At 46.7% G+C, this 6297-nt stretch overlaps 2 non-coding genes across 2 annotated transcripts; both read left to right on the plus strand.

Annotated features, from left to right (window-relative positions):
• Positions 1-562: 562 nt before the first annotated feature.
• Positions 563-753, plus strand: LOC112208301 (U2 spliceosomal RNA). Its single transcript, XR_002942707.2, has one exon. It is a non-coding gene; the product is annotated as a U2 spliceosomal RNA (small nuclear RNA).
• Positions 754-5889: 5136 nt separating this feature from the next.
• LOC112208294 (small nucleolar RNA U13) lies at positions 5890-5990 on the plus strand. The gene has a single exon (XR_002942704.1). It is a non-coding gene; the product is annotated as a small nucleolar RNA U13 (small nucleolar RNA).
• The last annotated feature ends 307 nt before the right edge of the window (positions 5991-6297 follow it).

A 6297-nucleotide genomic window follows, 5' to 3' on the forward strand; every position in this document is an offset into this window, starting at 1 on the left:
CACCCTGGCTGCGGCCCGCCGCCCTGGTCCCCATCGCGCTGTACGGTCTTCCCTTCCAACACCGAGGGCGCTGCAAGGCCGCCCTGTCCCTGCCACTCATTCTTATTAGTGACTCCTCCTCCATGCTTTCCTCAGGTGAGTTCCGACCGCTCTGCCCGAAACAGTTTCGTCCCACACTCTTACGGCCACTTCACCCCAAATTCCCTTCCATCTGGGCAAATCTTGTCCTTTACCCGGCATTGGGGTCGCTCCAGAGCTTTCAAACCAGCTTCCCCAGGGCGCTGTGCAGGGCCCGGCCCCTTGGTGGCCACGCCTCCCGGGCGCAGAGCGGGTGGGACATGCAAATGAACGGCCCTCGCGACCAAGGAAAAGGGGCGACAAAGCTCGAGTCACTAAGAGTCAAGAAGCGGACAAAATGTCTCAAAGGGCCTATGTTTTCAATATAATATTTACATCAGAAAGCAGGTGAGATGTTTACCGAAGGTGAGGTTTCTCACCGTGACCTTAAGGTGGATGAAAGAAGGGAGGACGTGGGAGGCCCCCCCCCCCCCGCATAATTGGTACAGCTTTTCGACGTTTTAGCTAAGATCAAATGTAGTATTTGTTTTTATTAGCTTAGTATCTGGTGTGTTCTGTATTTGAGAACGCTATATTAAACGCATTTTTGGAATTGGGAGATGGAATGAGAGCTTGCCCTATCCAATCTGTGCATCGATCCGGTATTGCAGTACTTCCAGAAACGGTGCACCTGCTAAGCATTAGTGACAAAAACAGGTGTATACTTTTGGAAACATCAGAAGGTTGTTTCCAATTTCACAGCAATGTGGCTAAAGAAGAAAACACAGGTATGCTAGCAGTTTAAAAAACAGGGGTCTACAATTTTGATTAAATTTTCCAAGGCGAGGTGGCTAACACAGGCAATCCCAGCTCTTTTTGAAAGAAAATGGCTTGAGCCCACAAGTTCAAGATCAGTCTGAGCAAATATGGCGAGACTCAGTCTTTTGAGATAGTGCGATCCTGGCTTACTCACTGCATCCTTGGACTCCTGGGTTCGAACATCCACATCAGCCTCTCAGCAGACACGTGCCATAACAACGGGCTAGTGTGTATTTTTTTGTTTTCATATGTATATATGGTTTTTGCTTTTGTTTGGTAGAGAGGGGTGTTTCCCCCGCGTTACCCAGACTAGTCTCAAACTCCTGGGATTTGGGCTTTGGGATCAAGCGATCCTCACCCCCAACCCCAAAGTGCTGGGAATACAGGTATGAGCCACTGCACCTGGCACTCTACCAAAAAAAAAAAATGTTTTTAATTAGCTAGGCATGGTGGCTCATGCCTGTAGTCCCAGCTACCCAAGAAGCTGAAGTGGGAGGATCGCATGAATCCAGGAGGTCAAGGAGCCATGATTGTGCCACTGCACTCCAGCCTGGATGACAAAGCAAGACCCTGTCTCAAAAAATAACAAAGATAAAAAGGAGGCCGGGCGTGGTGGCTCACGCCTGTAATCCCAGCACTTTGGGAGGCCGAGTCGGGCAGATCGCCTGAGGTCAGGCGTTTGAGACTAGCCTGGCCAACATGGTGAAACCCTGTCTCTAATAAAAATACAGAAATTTGCTGGGCATGATGGTGGGTGCCTGTAATCTCAGCAAAGAAGAATCGCTTGAACCTGGGAGGTGGAGGTTGCAGTGATCCAAGATCCCGCGACTGCACTCCAGCCTGGGCAACAGAGCGAGACTCTGTCTCAATTAAAAAAAAATAAAAATACCAGCCTGGTCCACATGGTGAAATCCCATCTCTACTAAAAATACAAAAATTAGCCGGGCGTAGTGGCGGGTGCCTGTAATCCCAGCTACTCGGGAGGCTGAGGCAGGAGAATTGCTTGAACCTGGGAGGTGGAGGTTGCAGTGAGCTGAGATCGAGCCACTGCACTCCAGCCTGGGCAACAGAGAGACCTTGTCTCAAAAAAATAAAATAAATAAGGAAAGGCCAGGTGCGGTGGCTCACGCCTGTAATGCCAGCACTTTGGGAGGCAGAGGTGGGCAGATACCCTGAGGTCAAGAATTTGAGACCAGCCTGGCCAACATGTTGAAACTCAGTCTCTACTGAAAATACAACAATTAGCTGGGGCGTGGTGGTGCACGCCTGTAATCCCAGTTACACCCGGCCTGTAATCCCAGTTACACCGGAGGCTGAGGCAGGAGAAACACTTAAGCCCTGGAGGCAGAGGGTGCAGTGAGCAGAGATCCACCACTGCACTCCAGCCAGGGTGACAAAGGGAGACTCCGCCTCAAAAAATAAAAGTAAAAAATAAATAAATAAATAAAAGGGAAAAAGGCAGGTTTCATATTAAAACGGAGGGCATGAGGGATAGAGCCATACTGGAGTCATCAGTTACCTGGAGCACTGTTCTTCTGCTCCTAAAACCCACTTATTATTTTGTTCTCAGGAAGTGGATGTGTCAGATATTACATAATAAGCACAGATACTACCCTTGATCTTGGGTAGAAGCAATAAATTGCATTTTTGATTACAAATCTTTAGTCTTTCTATAGGTAAAATAAAATTTCATTTGCAAAACTTATTTACTCCTAAGGGCTTGAGGACACAGCCATTGATTGGTAAAGGTGTGGTGTTTTTGAGTCTTTCTTCTACTGTTGGTGGAGGTGGGTTTATATCATCCTTGGGTACGTTGTGACAAGATTAAAGGAAGATGGGGAAATGAGTTGCTCATTGAGGAAAGGTCAGGGAAATCTAACTGCATAGTTCTTTTTCAAAATAAAAGTTGCATAGCAGCCTCACCTCATCTGTTATAAACCAGGACAGGACAGGCATGGTGGCTCAAGCCTGTAATCCTAGCATTTTGGGAGGCTGAGGTGGACAGAGCACTTGAGCCCAGGAGTTCGAAACCAGCCTGGACAACATGGCAAAACCCTGTCTCTAGAAAGAAATACAAAAACTTAGCCGGATATGGTGGTGTACGCCTGTAGTCCCAGCTACTTGGGAGGCTGAGGTAGGAGGATCACTTGAGCCTAGGGAGGTTGAAGCTACAGTGAGCCATTATAGCTCCACTGAACTCCAGCCTGGGTGACAGAAGCAGACCTTTTCTCAAAAATAAATAAATAAAAAATAAAAGCAGGACAAGAGAGTTTTATACCCTGGTACCCCCAAAAGAGATGTTGAAATGGGAAGTATGCAGTACTTGTTCCCCTTTGTGGGCTAAGCAAGCATGGGCTTTACTTGGTTATTGGAACTTTGGCCCTCCAGGGTGAAACCATAGACATAGGAGCAGCTTAGGGACAAGAGAGAGCCATGGAAATAATGGATAAAGTAAGCAAGAAAGTGATCTGTTTAGCATATAAATGCTCCACACCAAGGTTTATTTCAGGGCTGGAAGAGCCTTAAGGAGTCTGGGTGGGGCAGCCCTTGTCCATCACAGCAACAAGAATATCCCTTTTTGATAAATTTCAGCATCTACAGCCCTTGGCAATGCCATCATTAAGTGATTCCTGGCCCAGCTCAGTGGCTCAGGCCTGTAATGCCAGCACTTTGGGAGGCAGAGGCGGGTGGATCACCTGAGGTCAGGAGTTCAAGACCAGCCTGGCCAACATGGTGAAATCATGTCTCTACTGAAAATACAAAAATTAGCTGGGCATGGTGGTGCATGCCTGTAGTCCCAGCTACTCGAGAGGCTGAGGCAGGAGAATCACTTGAACCCTAGAGGCAGAGGTTGCAGTGAGCCGAGATTGCACCACTGCACTCCAGCCTGGGCTACAGAGTGAGACTCCATCTCAAAAAAAGAAAAGAAAAGAAAGAAAGAAAGAAAAGAAGTGAGCCCTTTCCTGCTTTCACTTCAGCTTGTCTGATAATAACTAGCATCTGCCTTCTGTACATTAGATATCTTCCAAGTCTCTAGAGCTTATAAAACAGCAAGAGCAGAAATCCCACACACTGTGGGGAGGTAGAATGGAAGGAGGGCAGGCATTGGCCTTGGAATCAGAAGATGGGCTTGAACATGCTATTTTCTATAGGTGGCTAAGGGCAGGTCACTTAACCTCTTTAAACTTTACTTTTCATCTTAAAATGGAATTAAAAAAAAAAACCCATTTGCCTCAGCAAGGGTTATTTGAAGATGAAATGTGCCAGTACCATGCCCATATATGTTACTTGAATCAAATAATCAGAGCGCAACATTAGGGAGCCCACAATAAAGTGTGAAATTTCATGGTGCTGAGCCTGACATTCAGGGCTGCCCAAAGGTGAAATCTGTGCCTACTTGCTCAATGGTGACAATAATCTCACCAAGACTGGGCAGCTATACAGCCTGGACTTGCAGGGGCCTCCATTTTGTTTCTTCTCCCACTTTATCTTCCTTTCTCCCAAATTTCTTCACATTGCAATTTTTTTTTTTTTGACAGGGAGTCTTGCTCTGTCGCCCAGGCTGGAGTGCAGTGGCGCGATCTCGGCTCACTGCAAGCTCCGCCTCCTGGGTTCACGCTATTCTCCTGCCTCAGCCTCCCGAGTAGCTGGGACTACAGGTGCCCGCCACCACGCCAGGCTAATTTTTTTGTATTTTTAGTACAGATGGGGTTTCACCGTGTCAGTCAGGATGGTCTCGATCTCCTGACCTTGTGATCTGCCTGCCTCGGCCTCCCAAAGTGCTGGGATTACAGGCGTGAGCCACCGTGCCCGGCCTTTTTTTTTCCCTCTCTCTTTTTTTTGAGACAGAGTCTCACTCTGTCGCCCAGGCTGGAGAGCAGTGGCGCGATCTCAGCTCACTGCAACCTCCACCTCCTGGATGCAAGAGAATCACTTGCCTCAGTCTCTCAAGTAGCTGGGATTACAGGCGCATGCCACCATGCCTGGCTAATTTTTGTATTTTTAGTTGAGATGGGGTTTCGCCATGTTTCCAGGCTGGTCTCGAACTCCTGACCTCAGGTGATCTGCCCACCTTGGGCTTCCCAAAGTGCTGGGATTACAGGAGTGAGCCACTACACCCATCCTGCAAATATTCTTTTAATAAAGTCCTTATCTTTGTAAGCTTCTTCAGTACTTGAAATCACACCTAGCTGGGTGCTGTGGCTCATACCTGTAATCCCAGTACTTTGGGAAGCCAAGGCACGAGGATCACTTGAGCTCAGGAGTTCTGAGACCAGCCTGGGCAACATGGTGAAAGCCTGTCTCTACTGCACACACCTGTGCATGTGTGCATGTCTGTGGCACACGCCTGTGGTCCTAGCTACTGAGGAGGCTAAGGTGGAAGGATCAGTGGAGCCCGGGAAGTCAAGGCTTCAGAGAGCCGTGATTGCGCTACTGCACTCCAGCCTGGGTGAGAGTGAGACCCTTTCTCAAAAAAATAAATAAAAAATTTAAAAACGAAATTACATCTGACATAAATAAGCAAACCCACAAATTGCACAGGCATTATATGTGACATTGGGCCTAGGGCTTAAAACGTGTGGCCTTTCAGGATTCTAGGAGAAGTTTGGTGGACAAAGTCCATCTTCTGGGAACACAAAAGAATAAAGAATGCTTATATAAATGGAGCCGTAAGCCATATTCATATACTGAAAGTTGTAACGCTGGAAAGATGTCAGTTCTCCTCAAATTAACCTACAGATTCGGTGTAGCCCCAAGCAAAACTGCAAGTGTTTACAGAAATTGATGAGCCAGATTTAAAGTTTATATATAAACAAAATGCCAAGAGAAATCAACACATACTTGAATACGGAAAGACAGGAATAGGGAGATGACTTGCTCTAGCAAATATAAAGACTTCTCATGAAGCTACAGTAATGAAGACAGAGGAGTACTGGTGCAAAGATATGACAGAATACAGAAACTAGACGCAGAACTATGAACAAATGGACATTTGTTGAATAACAAAGGCAGATCTGTTTGCAGTTCATAAGCATGATGATTGGGTTTTCACACTCATGTGTGGGATGAGCCTTTCTCAAACCTGGTAAGGTCTGCCTGTTACCAGTCCAACATAAGAAAAAAATAAAATAAAATAAAATAACAAAGAACTTCAGAGCAGTGAGGGAGACAAACTTCAATAAATGGTGTTGGAAAAGTATGGTATGTGATATTGTGAGATACATATTTGGTCTTCCCATTTCCTGGCATACAACTCCTAAAATCCTTAGACTCTCCAAAGTGATATATTTTTGTGTGCTAATGAGTTGATTGATGGCTGGCAACCCCTAGGTAGCTTCAGAAGGGAGCTAGTCACCAGAAAGACCAAGGCAGGATTAGAGGGGTGGGATTTTTGTGCTCTGCCCCCCAACCTCCAGGGAG

The sequence above is a fragment of the Pan troglodytes genome, chromosome 12, assembly GCF_028858775.2.
Source record: "Pan troglodytes isolate AG18354 chromosome 12, NHGRI_mPanTro3-v2.0_pri, whole genome shotgun sequence".
Taxonomy (NCBI): Eukaryota; Metazoa; Chordata; class Mammalia; order Primates; family Hominidae; genus Pan; species Pan troglodytes.